The sequence below is a fragment of the Pithys albifrons genome, chromosome 6 (genome assembly GCF_047495875.1).
Source record: "Pithys albifrons albifrons isolate INPA30051 chromosome 6, PitAlb_v1, whole genome shotgun sequence".
NCBI classification, from domain to species: Eukaryota; Metazoa; Chordata; class Aves; order Passeriformes; family Thamnophilidae; genus Pithys; species Pithys albifrons.
In genome coordinates this window covers 53,466,174-53,488,758 of record NC_092463.1, presented here as the reverse complement: position 1 = coordinate 53,488,758, position 22,585 = coordinate 53,466,174, and positions in this window count along the sequence as shown.

Below are 22,585 nucleotides of genomic sequence, written 5' to 3'. Positions count from 1 at the left end.
GGGATGTCAAGGATCATCTGATCCAACTTTCTTGGCAAAAGCATGATCTGGAAAAAATGGCCCAACACCCCATCCAGCTGAATCTTAAAAGTGTTCAATATTTCAGAATATACTATTTCCCTGAGGAGATTATTCCAAAGGCTGATTGTTCTCATTTTGAAAACATTTCCTCTTGTGTCCAATTGGAATATCCCCAGGAGTAACTTGTAGCTGTCACCCATCATCTTTCCCATGTGACCCTTTGTAAAAAGGGAGTTTCTATCTTTGCAGTCAGAATTTTATTAACTGTCTTGGTATTTGTTTTCTTTTCTGTGAGAGGCCAGAACTGGTGCAAGGAGATTTTGACTAAAAGAGTTCTTGCAAAGCAGTCCGACTTGCTGCCTAGGAAAGCCACAGGGAGGCTTGGGGCTGGGGATGGAGGCTTCAGCGCAAGTGCTAGAAGGTCCCATGGATCCCAGCCCACTTGAGGCCCTTCCGAAGCTCTGCACAGCTCCTTCCCTACTTGGAGATGCAATCTGTCAAATCTTCTGAAACTAACTTGTTCTCATAAAACACACAGCAGTAATTTTTTGGTATGAGAGGAGAGACATACAGCCAGGGTCATGCTGCTCATCAGAAAAATGGCAGCTACCTTTTGTAAGACTCTTGCCTTCTTTCACTTTTCTTACCTTTAAGATTAAAAACCTCCCAAAGAAGGCTTACAAGGTTTATGGCAGAGGTATACAAGAAGCAAATTAAAATTCCATAAATATATTTGCTGGCCAAAATTTATATATCCTGTATTCCTCGGGTATCTAATTAGATCCAGGAAGAAAATAGCCCTGCAAAGGATAGGCATTTTGTTCAAATAATTTTTAAAAATTGAGCTAAATAATGGCCATTTTATACTGCACACAATATAATTGTTCTTCTTGTATTGGGGAGCAGTTATAAATTATCTGGTATCCCATTCAGTCTTGTTGCCACGCCGAGTACCAAACAATTGTGAATGTAGTTACTGGGCACGTAAATTCACAGCTTTCTGACAGCTATACCGTTACTGCCGCTGCTAACTAACATTCTGCATAAAAAATGCAATCCCTGGGAAAGAAGGAGCATTTATCTAAGTGCTGACATTGAAACATTCTGAATAACTCTTTGAATCATTTGTACTATTATGGGGAGAAAATGTAATTATTGTAATCAGCCTTGAGTCTGAGGCCATGTTGTTTTAAAAAAAGAAAAAAAAGATGGAAGAGGGGAGGGGGAAACCAGATCTGAACAACGAAAATGAACCTTGATAATGGAGCAGCCTTGAATTCCACTTCATTTATCACACTAATGGATGTCAAGATGACCTCAATCAAACATTTTGTTTTCTAGTTTTAAGCAATGGAAAGTTTTTTTTCCTCTGTGGGGGGCAGGGGGGGGGGGAAAGGGAAAGTTATTTAAATTGTTCCTAGTAATTACATTAGAGTAGAAGGTCAAAGTCAATATGAAGTAACATCAACCAGCCTTTTGATGAGTCTAGTCCAGGCTCTTTACTGGCACAGTTTACATATCTCTATAATCCTAGTGCAAGTTTTGTGTTTCCCTATTCCTTATGTTTTTATACTTAAATAAAAATTGCACTTGTGGTGTTTTTCTTAGTTTTAATTTGGAGCCCCAGTAGTATTTCAGCTAACATTTTAAAGTAAATGATCATATGGTTTAAACACCACTTTCCTAACTAGCATTTTTCAGGATTGGGTATAGCTGTAAAAGAGGCAAGGAAATCTGAATAAAAAGAAGTATATGACACCAGCACTTCATGAAAATATCTTTATTCATCTAGGCCAATCTTGTAAGGCACATTTCAAGGGATCTGAGGCAAGTTCTGCGCAAAATGTTGTGACATGGGCACTGTATCCAGATGGCATGGCAGGATATGTTGCTGAGGGGAGAGCAGCAAATGTCATCTACCTCGACTTCAGCAAGGCTTTTGACACTGTCTCCCACATCATCCAGGTAGGTAAGCTCAGGAAATGTGGATTATGTGAATGGACAGTGAGGTGGATCAAGCACTGGCAGAATGGCAGAGCTCAGAGACTTGTGATCCATGGAGTAGAATCCAGTTGGAAGCCTGTAGTCAGTAGTGCGCCCCAGGGATCAATATTGTGTCCAGCGTTATTCAACTTGTTTATCAATGACCTGGATGAAGGAACAGAATGTACTCTCAGCAAGAAACTCCAAGGAGTGGCTGATACACATGAAGGCTGTGCCGCTGCTTGGTGGGACTGTGATAGGCTGAAGAGCTGGGTGGAGAGAAACTAGAAGTTCTACAAGGGAAAGTGTAGGGTCCTGCACCTGCGGAGGAATAGCCCCAAGCACCAGTACAGGTTTGGGAATGACTGACCACAGGGCAGCTGTGCTAAGAAGGACCTAGAACTCTAGGTGGATGACAAGTTGACCACGAACCAGCAGTGTGCCCTGGGGGCCAGGAGGGCCAGGTATCCTGGGTGCATTGGGAAGAGAGTGGCCAGCAGGTTGAGAGAGGGGATTCTCCTCTTTTTCTACCTGACCTAGTGAGGCCACATCTGGAGTACTGTGTCCACTTCTGTGCTTCTCAGTGGAAGAAAGACAAGGAGCTACTGGAGAGGGTCAAAAGCAGGGACACAAAAATTAGAGATCTGGAGCATCTCTCTTATGAGGAGAAACTGAGGGAGCTGGGCATGTTTAGTCTAGAGAAAAGAAGACTGAAAGGTGATCCCATCAATGCATACAGATTTCTCAAAGGGGTGTTAAGAGGATGGTGCCAAACTCTTTTCAGTGGTGCCCAGCAACAAGTTGAGGATCAATAGCCATAAACTAAAACATGAGAAGTTTCACCTCAACACAAGGAAGAACTTTACATTGAGAGTGGCAGAGCACTGGAATAGACTGCCAAGGGAGGTCATGGAGTCTCCCTTTCTGGAGACACCCAGAACCCACTTGAACATGTTCCTGTGTAAACTGTTCTAGGTAAGTTTGCCTTGGCAGAGGTGTTGGACTGGATGATCTTCCAAGCCTAAGAATTTTGTGATTTGAATATTTCAATTCAGTAATATCTCTACAATGGACAAGAGTATCCAGATACCTGTACTTCTCCTCCCCATGACTGGTAAAACTGTTGGCTGGATCAAAATTCAGCCAGGGCCCACAGTTGCCTCTGATGTCATCTTCTGGGTCATACAACTTAGTTCTTGACATTGAGTGAAAGTGTTAGTGTTCCCCTCAGAAGCAGTGTGACAAGCTGGTTTTCTATAAGATAACCAGTGGATGTATTTTCACTCTTTCAATTTGGCAGACCAGCCCTTCTGTGGATCTACAGTGTCTTGAGTCATCAAGGACCCATTTCACAGGCTTCCAGACATGACTGTGAGCTGTAGAAATATGATTTTTTATAAGCTAAAAATGAATTATTTCATTGGACACTGGCAGTTTTATTTCAAAAAAGAAAAATAAGAGAAAAATCATCAGTCTTAGAAGGAAACCTAGGAGGAATTATCTGTGAGCATTCACTATCCTTGCACTCCACTGTAGCTGCAGCAGATATAAGCTTGTCCCTCTTGTATTCTCTTCTGTTCTTAGGGCACAAGGCATATGCAGTTTCACTTTTGTAAGTGCCAAGGAGTTTTTCACGTCTCTTCAGGATGTCTCTTTTTGTACTTTTTGATCATATTTTTAATATACAGCTGTCTTGGTGCATTTACACCACGGCCAGAGAAGGAAGATACATGCCTTAAAAGAAGACACTGTTAGAAGATTGAAGTCTCATTTTTGAGCCACATTTACTGCAGCAGATTATGCACATTCTGTATTTGGACACCAGAAGTAGCCCCAGTCCAGGTGTATGAACTTAAGCAATCTGTATGCTCTTCTGTACCATACAAATTACAAGTTTTTTATTCTCTAAAGCAAAATTATTTCTGTCTTTTCTACTTTTAACAGGATAACCATGTTCTCTGTTGACACTTTTTTCCACTATAGCTTGTAACACTATCAGAATATCTGGATTTTTAATGCTGGAACTTTAAAAAGTGCTTATGTTAGTGTCTTTGGACAGCAAAAATACCATGTTTTATTAAAAAGACATTTTGCTTCTTTAGAAAAAGATATGATGCAGTAAATGCTTTGTAAGCAATTTGCAACAACTTCCCCACCCCAGCAAGAACATCACATGACATTGCTGCAGGGCCTTGCTCACTTCAGTGGGGTGCTCTTGGAGCCGTCTGTGCCAAAATAAACTTTGAAACAGTCACAAATCATCCATATGGTAAAATACCACCTCACCTCTCTTCAACAATAATATTTAGAAAAATACTTTCCAATACATGTGAACCATGTTGGTCTATATGGATGGTGCCCTCCGGCAGGAAGGGCAGAACCTGACTTGCCCGAGTCCCCTGTCCTCCCCAGCTGGGCAGAAAGTATCTGCATGGCAGAAAAGAGCTGGACCAAACAGGTAAGAGGAGATGAAAGATGTGTAGTGCCTAAAAGGATGTATAAGAAAGGCAGGGCACAGACCTCAGTGTCTTTCCTGGGAATAACAGTGCACTGCGTAGTAACCTCAGGCCAAAAGACAGACCAACGAATCATAACAGAAAAAAAAAAGTGTGGACATCTTTAAGTTAAGCTTTTAGGAATAAATAAATCTGTAGAATGGGACATAAATCAGCTGCCTCTTTCCCCTTCCTTTCCTTCCCCACCCCCAAACACTCGTCAAAGAGATTGGAAACATTTGGGTGTGAAAAAAAAAAAGAAAAGCTATAAGTGCTTTTTCTTTCTCTTTTTTGCCAAATCATGCAGAAGATGCTGGCAGCTGCAAAGATTCAATTATACACAATGAAAAAAATAATTTAAAAAAATAATGGCACTTGAAAAAAAATTGCCTCTCCAGAAATTGCGTGGAACAATAAATCTGTTAATTAGCTAATTAATATTCAATTGGGGTCAGTGGGCTTAATAGAACCTTTTTCTGAGACCCAAGAAATTTTCCAATCACAATGTTAAGTCTGCCCACTTTCATTATCATCTAAGCACAGGCAGCCCTTATCAGGCTGCCAGACGCCCAGGAACAATGCGGCACCATTATCATCCCGGCACAGCGGGTGCGGGTACCACAGTCGGATGTTGCAGGCTGTGAAGTAAAAATGCTTGAGCATTTAGGGTAATTGATATATGGGTTCTGCTGTATTGTTTAGGGCTGTTTGTTTGCTCTACTGGTATTTAAGGCAGTGGAGCATCAGAAGATTGATTTTCATTGGTTGCCATTTTTTATTTTTTTTTAACAGAATCGATGACAAGTTGTCAGTGCGGGACCCTGACCAATAGCATCTGGCAAGTCCCCCCCGTGGCACAGGGGCTGCTGTTGGCCAGGCATGCATGGAAGTGCTGGGGCAGTGTGCCTTCCCCCAAGTCTTGTCTGGCAGAGATGCTGCAGCAGTGCTTGCCTCTGCGGGGCGGACATTAAAACCCACATCACTATAAAATAGGACACATTTAAACCAGCATTGCTATAAAAAATGACAAAACACAAGATCTATGTTATGAATGGTGGTAGCTGTTTTTATTTATTTTTCCAAGGGACTGCAGTTTTCTGCTGTAAGGCCTGCTATCCTTTTCTTTCCCTTGATATCAAAATATGAAAGTGCGTCTGCTGGCTTTGGGTCTCCCCACTGACCCTGAGGTTAAGAGAAGACTGTAGATTACAGCTTTTGGAGTTCACTGGACTGAATACTGTTGTTTATGGTATTCCACAACATTTCATAAAACAGTTTGTGATTGAAATTACATTTGTTGTTTAGCTGGCAGTAAATCCTCCAGGTTAGCTTAGAAAGGCCATCTAAGTCCAAGCAGTTTGACAAAGACTCCTTAAATCAGCATCCCAGGCCCCTGGCATGTACCACACTTTTCTGATGATTAGGTTGTAAATGAAAAATACAGTTGGAGTTACCTCTACGGACTGAGGACTTGATCTACAAGACCTGTCTGCCCCTTCACTTCTTCACCAAGCTTCATATCCACATGTTATTCCAAGTGGCACCAAAGAGGGTAAGAGTTGCCTGAATACTTTGCAGTTTAAAGTTCTTCTAAAAACTTGTCCATCAAGGAGCAATTCCGTTTTCTCCCCTTGGCATGGGTCTCTCACCAGACCTACATTTGTCTGAGAGATGGTCGTGGTGAGCTGAAAAAGAGGGAAAAAAAATTGTCAACTGGAAATTTGGAGACTGGAAAATCCTTTTTCTTTCCTTCTTTCTCACAAAGGATCCCTGTAACCAATTTTCAGGACAGAATATAATTACCTAAAAAGAAAAATTGAGAGTTTTGCAAGTATTTCCCAGGTGATGCATCTGTTTGTTATCTGTGCAGTTAACTTGAAACTAGAGACTCCTAGTTATGGATGGCTTATCCTTGAATCTTCTGGAAAAGACTATTTCCAGTGATTTCTTGTCAGATATAGGTTAAATGGTTTACAGATGTGGGCTTTCCATTGTGGTGGCTCCTCTGCCTTGCGCAACCCAAGGAATTTTTCTCTTGGCACGTGGGTGTTTGTTGGACAGGGAGATTTCTGAAGCAGATGAGGGGACACCAAGGGTCCTCCTTAGTTGTCAGCAAATGCTTATGCTTTCCCTTTAGTCTTGCTGTGGTTTTTCTCTTAGCTTTTTGAGACCAACCTCACAGTGCTCACAGACTTTATTTTAGGGACATGGGCAAGGGAGGGTGGAAATCAATTTTTTTCTTTCTCCTTCAACTTTCTTGCAAGTCACTGTACTTTCATATTTATTTCCTGAGTAGCCTATGTGCAATTATTCTGATTAGATCCCTCTTGCCACTTCTCTGTTATAGCATGCTTACCCTAAACCTTAAAAAGAAAATAAAAGCTGTTATTTCCTATTTTCATAAATGAAAAGATGTTTCAAGTATTGGGAGACACTGAAAGAAATTCTGCAGTTTGAAGATACTTCAACTTAACTACTAATTGCAGGGGACCAGTGGGCGTAATTTTGGCACTATATTAGCTTTGCCACTCCATGAATAATTTGCATACAAAATGCTTTATTTTGGCAATCTATTAAAGAGCTATACAGTATTTGTGGCTTATCGCATTCACGCAGGAAGCAGGATCCTTGGCCATCTCGTTAAATTCTGTTGATGCATAACAATTTAAAGCATGGCACAAGCTGGTATGACATTTAAAGATGCCTTCACTTAATTATATTACACAAATATTGGGTTGTTTATCCTTGGGAATAAAGTCTTTTTGAAGTCAAAGTTGGCATGCGTATAAAGGAGTAAATTTTAACTGATCCCTCAAGTGGGCCTCCTAGCTGCAAATTGGGGTTCTTGCATTTTTTAAATTATTTGTGATAAGAAGCATTACACTTTGAATACAGCCACTGGAGTTTGTTTGGTACTCCCTCCCTTCTTCTCCTGTAATGGAAAATATGGTCTTTAGCAATAAATCAGCACATTAAACCAGAGGGGTAAGTGTAGGCTGGGGTGAGAAATGGGACAAACAGTGGCAGTCCTAAGAGTTTGTGGCTGCAAAAAATCCTCACTTTGGTCTTAAACAGGAAGAAGAAATCATGTAAGAGTGTATACAGACATTGCATAGAAGCAATGGGGAAATGAGGGTAAAAGAAAAATCAATGCTTGTTTGTTTTTGTTGTTTTTTGTTTGGTTTTTTTTATCCCCAGAAGGATAATCAGCATGAAGGAAACACTGGAGTTTGGGTTTCTCTGTAGATAATAAATTGAAAGGCTGCAAATGTAAAATTCATTTGTTTCCTTTAGTGGGATGATCACATTTTCTTCAGTGGTAAAGATAGTTTTATATAAATATATAACATGCAGAAGCTGAAGGGAAGAAGACAGGGAGCAGGCTGGGCAGAGTCGTCTCTAGCCCAGTAAAAGGGAGAGATCCTACATGAGGAAAATGAAACCATTCATTTGCCAATGTTGCAAAGAAAGTGTGATCTTTTTGCTCTGTAGATGATGTTAATAATAGAGAATCTATCAAATTTTGTCTCACTGGACTATAAAAGAAAATATTGCTGTGTGATAAAAACTCTGTATTAGTGAAAGAGCCTTCCTCTATTTCCTGCTATGTTTTGAGTAGGAAAAAAAAGGCAAAACCCCACAAACTACTGAACAATCCTACCTATCCTTATTGATAAATGAATGGGGTGACCTCCAGGTATGGACAGACCATCACACAGAGGGTCACTACGCATCAGTTAAGCTATGTTAAGTGTCTGCCAGTCCCCTTCTAGAATTATTTTGGAAGCAAAATGTGGTTGCTTGAAATGACTTTGTTTGTTGGGCCGGATAATAAAAAACATTTAGTTCACTTAATTCTTGTGTAATGTAGCAAAAATACATGGTATTTCACTCTCATCAAAACCACTCAGAGAAGGCAGTCACTAAACTCAGCTTAGAGTCATGTCTGGGTAGTTGTAACTAATATTTTTGTCCTTTAGTTTAACTGAGATACTCACTCTCATAGAAAAAATAACTTTATATCCCATTTCTTAAATACTCAGCTGTTTAGAGGAGGTTCCAAAAATGGCACATGTATACATATCTGCTAGTTGTAATTCTGTTCTTTCTCTTACTAAGCCACAGATCTGCTGGCTGCAGCTCTGAGCTGCGGTTCACTCAGGAACTTTGCCCCTAAAGATAAAGTCTCAAAAAGCTGGTCCTGGCATAGTGGCCTCATGTCCTTCTCAATTGCCCTTTGCAGAGTTGCATTGCTGTGAATAAATACCTTGAAAAACATGCAGACCAGTGGGAATTGGTACCACTGCACTGGAGGCAGGGCTGCTCCTTTTGCTCAAGAAGTCTGGGTCCTCAATCTACTTTTGGCTTTGTTATGTGTCCTTCCTATAATTAATTAACTAATGAGCTGATATGAAATAATTTTATATATCATGGACTATTGATAAGATCAGTGTTGAGTATATTAACAACTAAGAAACTAAGAGGATGGTAGGAATCCTTGCATCCAATTAAGTGCTCTGATTTAAATTACCATCCTCCCATTATCCTTCCTTTCAATCTATAAACTGTCCCTTATTGAAGATGGATGTCTATAGATGCACTCCTGGAGATGCTACACCACGTCTTGGACTATCTGTCAGTGCAGTAGGATGGATCCATGCACTGGCACTATGTCCCAAGCCCCAACGAGCCAGGCAGACAGACTGAGGTGCCTGAATGCCCTCAAACACACAAGCTTCCTCACCCTACATCCCATTCATTTTTTGTAAGGTTTAAGAGTCCCAGCTTTGTCCTGAGATCACCACAGCTTCATAAGTGCTTCCACATCCTTTCACTGCTGGTGCCTGTGGCCAAAAACACTGGGATGTGCTCCTGAAATGGGCAGACATGGAGAGGCGTCTGAGATTCACCACTGTGTCACTGAGTGGTACAGCCCCATTGCAGTGGCCTGAAAGCCAGCGTGGGACTGGCCTGGGGTGCTCTGTAAATTAGACAGGCACATTAATAGCTTTTAAAATCTGGCCGTAGAGCTTTGGTCCTCAAAGTGTTGTGGCTCCAGCCTTTAAGTGACTATGGCTTTTCCAATAACTGGAGCACAGGTGAGCAACTCCCACTGGTGTAACATTTTATTGGAAGTTGGACATTACCTAACTTTAGGGACTGCACCAAAGGACTGGCTCAAGTTACTGTCTGAAAGTACGTAAGCATTTTCAACCACTTATCTTTCCTATAAACTGTCAAAGCACTCACCTGTTACTAAAAGAAAAAGGTAGTAATATTTAGTCCTTCTAAGCAAAAAAAAAAAAAAAGGGGGGGGACAGTTGCACAGAAATATTTTTCTGTATCAGAGAGGAAATATGCTGAAAGAAGTGCTTTGTAGCCATGTAGTCAGGTCTCTTCCTGCAATTGTTTCTGACATGAATTAAACAGCATTCATACCTACCCTACTAAACAGCATATTCTTTACTGTTTTACCAAGTGCAGCCCTAATATTTATCTTACACTTTCTATTTGTTGTGAGATTTGCTTGAATAAATTCTAGCTCCATAATAAACATCTCTCAGAGTTAATGGACCAGCAGAGAAGCTGCTGAGCTCCAAGTTGCACCAGCAATGCCAGCAGCTCCCAGGGAATTATTTGCAGGTGCAGGCACTTGGCAATGTCAGGGTTTGCCAAATGCAAGCGGTAATGACTGGCATAAAAATTTTGGCTGGTGTGTTAGATAAGCTGGGCATACTGCAGAGCCATGGCTCATAGATCTCCTGTTCCCAGTTCAGCAGCAGTTCCACCAGATATCTCTCTGCCATCAGGAGAAGCACCTTGTTGCTGTAGTTGTAACACAGCCTGTGGCACAATACAATGCCCTGCTGCACAACCTAAAGACATAACGGGGAGATACAGGGGAAGGTAAGGAAAACCTGTACCATCAGCTCATATTCATTAATAACTCGGGATTTTTTTGCTTTCTTTCATTTTTCTTTCTTATCTTTTTTTTCTTTCTCTTTTTCCCCTTTTTTATATTATTTAATGTAAAATTGAGAGCACCAATTTTGGAGCTACATCAATTTTTAATTGTAACAAGTTAGGAAATAGAAGGTGTACATACTGTCATCACTTGTCAGTGCTGTGTGAGCCTACAGTGCCTCACAGCCCAATCTACCTGAAAGGCAGGTACCTGGCTTTCCAGGTTTTCTATGGCAGTTGTATCAGGCACACCCAGCCCTGGTCCTCGCAGGATCAGCCAAATGCCTTTTCTCCAAGCATTTTTCAATGTGTAGCAGAATGAGTGGAACCGCAAGCTTGAGAGTGGGCTGTGATGGTGGCCAGAACCAGAGCTGAAGGGAGTGGGTAGGACAGGCAGGAAGTGCTGGAGCTGGAGGCCTAGTGGAAAGACACATATGCACAGGGTGAGTGCCCGCCCACGTGGCTGGGCTCATCTTGCATTCTTCAGGGGCTTTTTAATTTCAGTGGATGAAGGCTGATTTGCAGATAGAATTTGGGCCTTTGGGCTAATTTTATTTAATCTTACAAGATCTCCTGAGAGATTTTTAACGGGAACTCTTTATTAACTGTCCCTACAGCTGCACATGCAAAGATTATTTAAACTTGAAAGTCTTCTCAGCCTATCACTGAAAATCATAAGCTATCACTTCTACCCTTTTTGCCAAGCCCTTGATTCTTCTTTCATCCCTGTGCTGTTGTAGCCCTAGTGGCTCCCTGTGAGGCTGTCTCCTCCTCTTACAGTGTCTGAGAGTGGGATTTTCTAAAACAAGGCATACTCATGTCATCCTTCTTTTCCCATTTGTGGGAACCATGTATCAGTAGTAGCAACATTGGTGAGTCCAGTGGCTTCAACCAAGCTCTAAACATATAAAATGGGGACTATAGCTGAAGTCCTGGTGGCAATTGGAAGACCCCAACCAAGCAGAAATAAAAGACATAGAGAGGCTGAACAACTTGAGTAAAGACACATGGAAAGCAAGTAACTGTCCCGGAAATAACAAGTCCCATGAGACCTTGGTTAAGGTTCTGCTCTTTGATCTGCCTGTCATGGTGACTAATACTACCAGGTGCTGCAGAGGGATGGATGTGCTGTATGGAGTTGGCTGCCCATGTATTTCTTGCATAAGAATGGCATTTGAATCAAACCCCAGAGTAAGCTGCACTTGAGCTTGTGTGAGAGGTCCATGTCCTTCAAAGTTTTAGGACTTTAATTCTGAAAATTACTTTAGTGATAATGTATGACTACAAACACTCCCTCAGTCTTATTTGTCTAGTTTGCTTCTAGCTTCATTTTTTTTCCTTTCTGGGCTAGGGGAGGGGGAGGGGTGAGGTGTTCTTCCAGGCTCTGGTTGGAGTTTCATGGTCTGCGCATTTGCATGCTGTCAGGTTGTCTGCATGAGAAATGCTTTACCCCTGACACTTGGCTGTTTCGCACTTGTGACAGAAGCCAGCTGTGCTCTTTTTGCTGGTTCTGATGCCCCACACTCCACATGTACTTGGCCTGTACTTGACCTGTTTGGTCCACACATACAGAGTAACACCTCTGGATAAAATGGTCTGTATCACCCATCTTGGCATTGCTTGCACTAAATGACAGCATTTGGTTCAAGCACTGAATTAAATCCTGAATGGATATAAACTGAGGTGTCTGTACTGATGTGCAGTCTTCAAGCCCTGCCTAGCCATCTTCTTACCCAGCAGTGCAGTCATGATATGGTCTTCATGAGGCTGGTTGAAGCACAGCTTAGAAATCAGTGTAGTTGATAATCTCTTTCTTCCTAACATGATGGGTATCAGCACAGGACCTGAGCTCCTGTTTGGTTAGCCCATAGTGTTGACCTGTTCTATTCATCTGGTGCGCAGTTTAATATGTGGAAAATTGTATTTTAAAATTTATTATTTAAATACTTTATTTATGTGAGGGTTTTTTTGTAAAATCTAAGCAATAAATTGAAAGGGGCAAATAATGGGGAGATTTGCTGCAATATCCATTCATTTCTTGATGTTTTATCATGTATGTAATGCAAAGTATCATTTCCAGTTACTTCATAACCATTATTAATACTGAGAATTGGAATTTACACATAAAAATAGTTATTATGCAATCCTTTAATTTCCTTCATGTATCTTCTTGTATCTACATTATCACAAATTATACACTCCCTTCTACCATCACCCACCAGTGAAATGGTGTTCCCAGGTAGTAGCAAATATAATGTGTGTGCATGTAAGGCTGTAAAGAGCATTGAGGTGCTGCTGCTGTTACAATAAATGAAATTACTGTTGACATGGCTTTCCACGAATTCCTATGATTTGCAAAAGATGATGTTGAACAGCCAATTATGTTATATTACCACTGACTATGAAACAAGGATCTAATCTGAATCTCATTGATGCTAATGAACATTTTTACACTGACTTCAAAAGGTGCTGTTGGATCAAGCAGCAAATTATTTTCCTCCAGGGTATTTAAATTTTGATTGTGTCCCACAAAACCAGAATATCTCAGGTCTAATGAGCAGTGTGTAAATCTTGCTCTGTTACAAGGAAAATGCAGAGGCTGACATGGATGAAACAAGGTGGATCTTTCCTTCTGCCAGTTATCTGACAGTTACAACAAATTGTCTTCTGACATGAGGTCCTAGTAGAGACTCAGTTGTTGGTACAGAGGGCAGGGTCAGCAGTATAAACTTTCAGAGCTTCAAAAAAAACTCCAACCACAAGGTGTTTCTATAAAGCACATATTTCTGGCCTACTTGAATCCAGCTGTGTGACTTTCAGGTCAGGAAGAGGAATTACAATACAATCTTAGCTAACTTTTGATTCTCCACAAAAGGTCTTAACAAAATTGTATGAGTTTTATATGAATATGTTAGCAGGGTGTAGAATAACTCTTTGCTTGCCTTCTTCTCACTGAACTGGTAGGTAGCCTTTCTAGTGTGAATAGAGGGCTTTTTTTATAATGAAAGACTTATGAAAATATAATAAGTGAATGGAAAGAGAAGCACAGTAAGTTCTGCATCTTTCATTGATCTGTTATTTTTAGTAAATCACATGTAATCATAACACGGAATCCTTGAAATATGATGTGACAAAAATAATCAGAAATCAAGCTCAACCTGAAAATTAAAGGCATTGGCTCACACAGTTCATGAAAGCAAGAATATATTTTAGACAGTCTAGTTAGCATACTGCAATCTATTTAGCAATGTAGTTTGCATACCACTGCATCTGGTGCAGTGCTCTGTTCCTTATTAATTTTCAATACATTTATTCACCTGCTTTATGCTTCAGACCTGCTGGGTGCTGCCAGATGTCCTGTGCCATTTCCTCGGATTGAATCCAGGGTTTACTGTCTACTTGCCTGATACTGCAACTCTTGCAACACCTGTCCTTGCCCCTGGCAGGGGCAGAGGAGATGGGTGTTAGGAGGGCAGTTCAACATCCATTGTGAACATGTGAGGTGAAAATTAATTATAGCATACACTATATGTGATAGAAATGAGTTACTGCCTAATTATGTCTGCTGTTTCCATTCAGATGATTTAATGCTTATTGTGAGCCCTTGGGAATTCAGACACACTTTAAAGTTGTAATGAGTCCTATCATTATTGCTTTTGACAGTCATTGAAGTATAATTATCTGATCATATATTTTTAAAAAATCAAAACTTGTTATATATGAGTTTTAAACTGGCAAATTACAGAATAGTCACCTTAGGAGTGCATCCTCTTAGCTATTTTCCGTAGTAGCACTGCCATCTCCTGGAAAAACCGAAGTTGTGCTTCCAAATTTTTCACCTTGAAAGAAAGTTTTCAAGAGCAAGAGAGAAGTGTAAAAGCCAACAAGCTCTTAAATTTAAGGCTTTAGGGGTTGCTGAGATGCCTGGTTTCAGTGCAGAAATGGCTGCAGGCTCTTTATTATCAGAGGATTTTGCTAAGGAATAAGAATGGATGTGTTTGGTGTGTTGTGGGCTACTCCTATCAAAAGGAGATGGTAAGAATGACTACAGGTGCTCCAGTGGTTTGGTGTTTCTTTACAAAGCAAAAGTCCCTAAACACATAATGAATTGGCAACCAAGAAATTGTTAATTAATTAATTCATTAATGACCGCAGCAATCTGTTACCCAGAAACAGATGCTTTCTGAACACGGGATTTTACCAGTAAAGAAGTCTGTATAGTAGTTTTCATCTGAAAGGAGATGGCATTGTATATTTTTGTTTGCTTTCTTGGCCTTTCCTGAGCCACCCTGTGATAATTAGCATTGACCATCCTACCAACTTATTAAGCAGGCTTATCTGGTTGCAGCTGAAGGATTTCCCCCAACTCCAGGCACACCTCTCATGTCTCTAGATGCTGTGTTAATTTTCTTACTCAGATTTTATGTTTGTCCACATCCCCAGATGTCCTCTGCCCCAGTGCCAGGTTTTGCATAAATTAGTTTGGACCTTGGACTGCCATGTGTGACCTTCAGCCTGAAGGGGAACTGTGGTAAGAGCCACTCATACTCTTCCCAGGCTCAGCTTCTCAGACTGGGTGCAAGATCAGCTGGAGGGACTCTTCTCCCTGCCTCAGCTCTCTCTTGCAGAAATGAGCAGGAGATGGGCACCAACGTCTCATGTGGGGCTGCCCTTCCTCAAGGGACAGACTAGTGAAGCACGTTTCTGCTCAGCTGTGTAATCTCGCAAGCAGGGCTGAAATCCCCTCGCCAGCTACTTCACCCTGCCTTTTCTCTTCACATAGCCACAGGGCTGTGGGGAGAGGGCTTTTGTTCCAGCAAAACAGTTTTTTACAGCTTCCTCAAGTTATGGATTTTCATGCAACTACAAAAGATTAAATTCTTCCTCACTTTTTCACGTCACTTATGAGATCATGTACTTTAAACTGCACTCCCCAAATTAGAATATAATTCTAATTACTTTCAAATTAACCAGGCTTTGTTTTTAGGATATGTTCAGTAAAAATTTAGTAAAAATCAAATGAGTTTTTAACCCAAATTCCACTTACAGTTGCTGCCTCTCTGCTGGGGAGAAGCTATGCGTGAACTACTCATGTTTTATTATCCTCACTCTGCTGTAATTGTGGCACATCACTCCCACACCTGCCTCAGCTGGACTCATTCCCATCTCCACAGTGCTGTAATACAAGTACTTTGGCTGTTTGGTCAGCCAGCCACACACAGCTCCATATGAACATTTCCCCCTCTCATGATACTCTGTATGCTGCAGGGATGTTGACCTCAGAAACATACAAAAACTCGATTTTTTTTCTGCCTGTGATGCATGTAAGTTATCAAAGCTGCTGCAAAGGAAGTAGCTAGCACTCAGATTCCCAGCCTATTCATTTCTTACTGTGCATAGTCTTGAATTGCTCTCTGACATAATCCTGTGGATAGTAGGATAGTGGAAAGTGGCACCCACCTTTTTGACTATGATCAAAGCAAAAGTCATGCCTGGTCTGTTGAGGATTTTCCTTTATTAGAAACACTTAATCTGCTCTGCAAGATTTTTATGTCCTACCCTGTCATAGACCTTTTCCTTAGACAAGAGTTTTCTCTTAGGCAAGAAAACTTTTCCCGTGGTATTGTAGGATAAATTACTTGACAGTCTCTTCCTGCAACTGCACTACTGACAGATGAGGAACACTTGCATGTCTGCAAAGAGAAGAGAGGCAACAGACTCTATTCCCTCCCTGAACACATTTATTCCCTTCAGCCAGCAATACTTTTCTCTCATGCTTAGAGCAATGTTTGATATTAGATTCACAATAAGCCTATCTGGAGACAACATCAGCAATGCAGAGTTTTTACCCAAGACAGATTGCGAAACCAAATTGCTTCTGTTTTTCTAAGTATTCAGATGGGCATCTGCCAAGATTCCTCAGTCACTAGATTCTGCAAGTGTAGTTTGAACTGGCCTCATAAATAAGGGACAAGAATTCCTACAGCACTCCAGAAATTTATTTCTAAAGAGCTCAGATTTTTCTAGCACATTGTTATCCTCTCAGTTCTTCTGTACTGAGTAGCCAATAGTGGCCTCAGAGCTAAACCACAAAACAGATGCGTTCTCAGCATCAATTTTCTTTTTGCATACAGCAAATGTATTTAATAAGCTGAAAGCTACTGTTTGAGACCACCCGCAGTTCTCAGATGAAGCTTGAGGCTTGCTTGGTACTTCTGATGATGTTTGAACTTAATGCACTCATTTTATGATCAGCTTTTCCTGGTACCTGTTTTAAATTGAAATGCTTCTTTTAATCAGTGCTAATTTCACTCCAAAATTAATGATTTTTTTTGCAGTACAAAAATGGCTGTCTTAAAGGCCTCTTTTCTATCATGTGCATTCCGTACAGGTTGATGCTGAAACACAGTGTTTTAATCACAGCATCACCTCCGTCCTCCTTTTCCTCAGCAACTCTGCGTACACTGCTACTTCATATCATGCTCAACAGAACTAGATACATAGTTATTCACCCTGACCTAAAAAGTAGTACAGTAACACAACCTGTTCTCCTTGTCATTAGCCGATTGCTTGTCCAAGGGGGCTACTAGAGGGCTGAGCTTAGCAGAAACTCCAGGCACGAATAGCAGCTTCCTATGGAAAATGCAAAGCTGGTGCTTCTGGTCTGTCAGCTCCAGCAGACTCTCCAGGTGCAGCAGCTGGGTGGATGTGAGAGGCACAGAGAGCATTTACAGAGACACAGGCACAGATTTTCTACCAGCCATTACCACAGCCATTCTGCAAGGGGCTCTTGCTGCAGCAGACACCAGACTGTGGGGCTGAAACCTAAAAGACTCTTCTAGTCATTGGATCATTCCCCAGATGACACTGATAGCAATTTTATACAGGTACTTCAGAAACAGTGGTGTGTCTCTGCACTAGGTGATGATTTTGCCCATTCTATATAATCTATATATTTTTTAATCTTCTTTTTCTAGAAAACACTGTGTAGATGTAGATGATTATCCTTCTTAGTAAACAATTATTTATTCCTCTATGAAATATATCTCTTTGTACTTAGTCATATCAGAACACACTATTGGCAAGTTAAGCCTACAAAACAGTTGATTGATTTTCTTTGAAAGTCTTTCTCTCTTGCCTGGCTTCCAGTAAAGCAAAGACCCTGAAAGGCCAGGCAGCTTTATAGCAGACATAAATACCTGTCACAGGTATCTGAAGGTAGTGACATGAATCCACTTCTCCTGTCTCATTCTAACACAACTCCCAACTTTGCCATTGCCTGGTTCTCCTTGGCTTCCCACAGTAAAAGATGCTCCCCCATGACTGGCAGTGTGTACCCAAAGTAGTTTTTCCCTTTTGAACACTGACAGTCCTGCCACTGACACTGTGCATGGAATGTGCCTCTAGAGACCACACTAGAAATGTTGACCCCAATAATAAATGCAAGAGATAATCCAAATTGTCTCTGTACTAGAGTTCTGTTGATGTCAGTGAGAATTTACACGCACCTCAAACATGTTGGAGTCCATCCAGGTGCAGCTCCCAAAGACAGCAGAGCTCCTCATACATGTGACTGCACCTACAGCCACCAAGAGCCAGGCTTTGGGAGGTTGGCACCTTCCCCCAGACAGCATCTTCTCTAAGGGACGTTTTGCATCATAGTCGGCATGATAAACACTCCCTAAATTATCTGTACCTGGGCCATGATGAAATCAATCCAGGATAAGGAACTTTTAATTCTAAGCAAAGTTTTGCCTGGTAATGGATAAAATTGTAGTTTAACTGGCCCTAAAGGTGGCTGGCATGCAGTTAAGAGGCCATGTTCTCTGGTTCCTACTGTACTAAATGCATCCTCTAGGTGAAAGAAAACAGTGATTATCAGAAAGTCAATTGTCATTCTGTCTCTTTAGAAAAATTCCCATTAAAGATAAAGCCAATTTTAATTAGATTAAGTATCCAATTACTGTAATTACATTTTTAAAAAATTCACATCATGAGGATGACCCTTTTAAAAAGGGTTACAAGAATAATTAGTGTATTCATATTAACCAAAATGTATTGGATAATATTTATACCCAGAAGGCAAAGTACATTACACATATTTCACCTTTGGGGAAAGCTTGTAAATGTTTTGGCAGTGGTATGAATATTTATAGGGAAGAGCGTGCTTTAGCAAGATTATATGAGAAAGCATTTAAATGCTCACAAATTTTTACCCAAGGGTAAAGTATACATAAAATGTACTGCAGAGATTATGGATATGCAAAGTACGATTTAAGCACAGAATTTATATCAGTTTGTTTAATTAATTGGAGCAGAATACTACTTCTCTTTTTTTTTTTTTTGGTGACAGAAGGGCTCACAGAATTCATCTGAGCTTTCTTTCTGCTGACCAATAACAGAAAAGGGCTTTCCCTGCATCTTTCTTGGTGTCACTGATCAGCAGAAAGAAAGCTCAGATGAGCAAGGCATCACCTTGTCCATAGGTTAAATCATCCCCTTTAATGTGTTCCTTATCACATTGTGTAAGCAATTCCATCTGCTACCTGATGTTACCTGAACAACTCACCATGGAGTTGGAAAATACACAGGCAGCCTCTAACCAACACCGCTCATTTAGGAGCAAATCCTCCAGCTCTCAGTAAGGAGAAGACTTGAACATATGCCAAATAGTTTTGCTCACACACAGAAGACAAGAAACCACATCTATGTTCCAGGCTGCCCACAGAAGGCACAGAGGATGTGACCCATTTTTGCATCTTAGGTACGGCACTGGCTCAGCACGCTGTGAGGGCAGCAGCTGTGCTGGCTCTTGTGCTGTGCACAAAATCCTCACTTGCAGAACAGAGAGCACAACACACCACAGAGACCCTCCCAGAGAATTCTGCCAGTGCAGCCCAGACAGTGATTTTTTCCTGCTCTGCAGCTAATCAACAGATTTGGGAATTACCAAGGAATTATATTTTCCCTCAGAAAAAAAGCTCTTAGGCTTTGTACTGATTGCATTTCTCTACTGCAGTAGCATTTGGTCCTTTGCTACTCAGTTACTCCGCAATGAGAAGTACACTTGCCACATGCACACAAACAACTCTCTAAGTTCAGATGAGAGAAGTTGTAGTAGCACAGCTTTTGACAAGACCTAGATATATGAGGAAGTTCTTGTGTCAATTGTTAGTTAGATTATTTCTTCTTGATTTACATTTATATAAAAGATTGTTCATTTCATACCAATTTATATGTGGCCAGTGAAGAATACGCAGACAAAAAAAAAAAAAAAAGACAGGCTTAAAATGATTCATTCAAGTTCTTTCACATTAATTTTCTCCTCACTGAATTATCAGCAATCACTCTCGAACATTCATGCCTTTCCTCGTTTTCAGAACTGTTGAATATTGCTCTACATAATCCAGAGTATAGTATTCTTTAGGCCATAGACTGTGGCTCATGCAGATCCTGAGCTACACATCTGAGAAAGGTTATGACTTCTGAAGATAAACCTTCGCTTATGAAAGGAAAAAGTCAAAATAAGTTGCAAATACTTGTGCAAATGGATGGCATCAGCTTCGATGCTGATAGTGCCAGCATGGATAACAGAATGGATGTGTACAATTTCCACAGCTCACACTGTCATTTGCTGAGTTTTGAGCTTACTTGCAAAATAAAGTAGCCTAAGAACATGCTTAGGGAAAAAGCATAAAAACAAGGGGGAAAAAAAGCCAACTCTGATTCATACTGGATAAATGATGTTTAAAAACTTTGTCCCATAATAAGGAGAAACTGGGAAAGTTGGAAAGCATGGGAGAGCAGAGAAAAGTAAGTAGGAGAAGACAAGGTTTATTTAAATACAAATACAATTAAATCAGTTTGTAATGTTGCCTTCCAGAAGTTCATAATAAATAATTTGCTGGAGATTTCTACTGGTACCTGCTGAATATCTATTACCTCAGCTGAAGGTATTTTGCTATGTAAGGGCTGTTTCTGAATATTATAAAGGCTGTAACATAACCTTGACTTATGTTGGAAACATAAGTCAAAGTATTTAGAAATGCTAGCACATCATTCTGTGAAAACATCTCTTTACATATAATGGCAAACACAATTCAAACCAATCTAAATACAGTGAAACCCACTTGATGAGGCTGACGTTTGTGAGGGCCATGTGAGCAACCAGGGTGTTCGCAGTACTTAGGCTGTGGTCTGAAAAAAACATATTCAGATCAGAATATATTAATGGTATTTTCCCTTCCAAGAAGGTAAAATCCTCTAAATGCCCTCTTGATCTTCCTGTTGAGATGCTGTTCCCAACATAGTTCTGTACTATTAGAAGTGGGTTCTCAGCAAGCTGAACCAGAAGGATTTCACCTGTGAATTCCACAAAGGACTAAATCTATCCTTATAGTGAAGTTCAAGAATCCTAGGCTTCCCCTGCTGGAATTACATTTTTGGTTGTAGAAAAAAAAATGGGTTTTATCAAGTCCTCCTTTTTATTATTTTTCAACATAACTCTTGATTGAATCTGTGGGTCTCTATGTATAATCCCGGTATTAAGTTCCTTGCTTTAGCTTTGAGTTGCTGTAGGCTTCTTGGGTGGCCATGGACAAAGTCCCACACCGGGATAAGAAAGCTGGTGTTTCCACATGAAATGCTAATGGTAGAGCATCAGTGTTCCCATTCCTTCTTGGCTTTGCATGATGTGGGGAAAAAGCACTGAGAAAACTGTCATAAAGCATTTAATTTTTTCTTCTGGTGACCTTCCTAGTAACAAAGAAAGAGTGGAAAGGCAATCTGCTTTATCCAAACCTAATCACCAAGGAAGCCCCCAAATATCAGTGCTTTGGATCAACTGACTTGATGACACTTGGAATGGTGAAACCACCCTTTGACAGTGGCAGCTAATGCCTAGAAAGGCTCGGGATGTGGTGCTGCTCTCCCAGTTGCTGTCTGTTCTTCCTGCACATCCCAATAGTAACGAGGGAAAGAGAAGTAACCCCCCAGGAGTGCTGTGCCAGGCCAGTGGTGTTCTCCTTGTGGTTATAGAAGGTTGTTTTCCTTTTGGCTTAAGGATTGATGCTTTGGATAACTTCAACATCATGAGGTGCTGAAGATGACATTCCTAAGCATCTGCAATGAGCCACTGCTGTACGATGCTAAAAAACTTTTACTTCTCAATGAAGAGACAAAACTTGCTACTCGTGGTAGCCCATCCATTGCCAGAGAACAACAGTATATTGTCCATGACAGACTGAGGGAATTATTTGTTGTTAGTGAACTGATGTCACATTTCCGATCAAGGCAACGTTCCTTTTTATGCCCCTGCCTGTTAACTTCGTCTCTGGAGGCATTGAAAGCTGCAGACAAGTTTAGGAAAGAGACATAGACACTGAAACAACAGCGTCCACAATTTTTATTTCCAGGAACAGAGGGGGACTCCCAGAAATCCTACTGTGAGGCATCTGAAACCTGGTTACTGAGTGGTGGCTGAAGGAGCTGTGGAAGGAGATAGTCCAGCCAAGTTAGTTTGTAAGTGCTGGTGGGGCCTGGCTGAGGGCTGCCATCTCCCCAGGGCTGAGGTGCTCAGTAAGAACAATTTCTGGAATTGTCCACCTGGTTCCAGCTGTTCAGTCAGCAGATATCTCTTTGGAAGTAATTTAAGAGCCTGTGGTATTCAGCTGCTGTAGTGGTCTGCAGCGTTAGTCAAACCAATTCTGCTCTCAGCTCAAGTCTAATTAAGGGTAGCTCTTGCGTAAAGTGAGTTAAATTCAGTAGTCACAGCCCAGACCCCATGGAAAATAGTCTAATTCAACTACAGTAATACAGTGTAATATAAATATAATGGAAACACAAAACCATATAATTTAATTTGACATGACTGGCAGTATTTTGCTTAAGTCGGTGAAAATGCAAACACTGAACCTCACTCTTTACTACAATCTTTTATTGTTAATATATAAGGAAAGTGGTTTCAGGATGACTTTGCACAGCAGCAGCCCAAACAAACACACTTAAATATGCGTATTTCAAGCTCTCTTTTGAAAATTTATGCACATTTATAATTTTTAAATGTCTTAGATAGTTGCAGTAAATTGAATTAATTTTAAATATGGTCTGGATTTCTTACACTT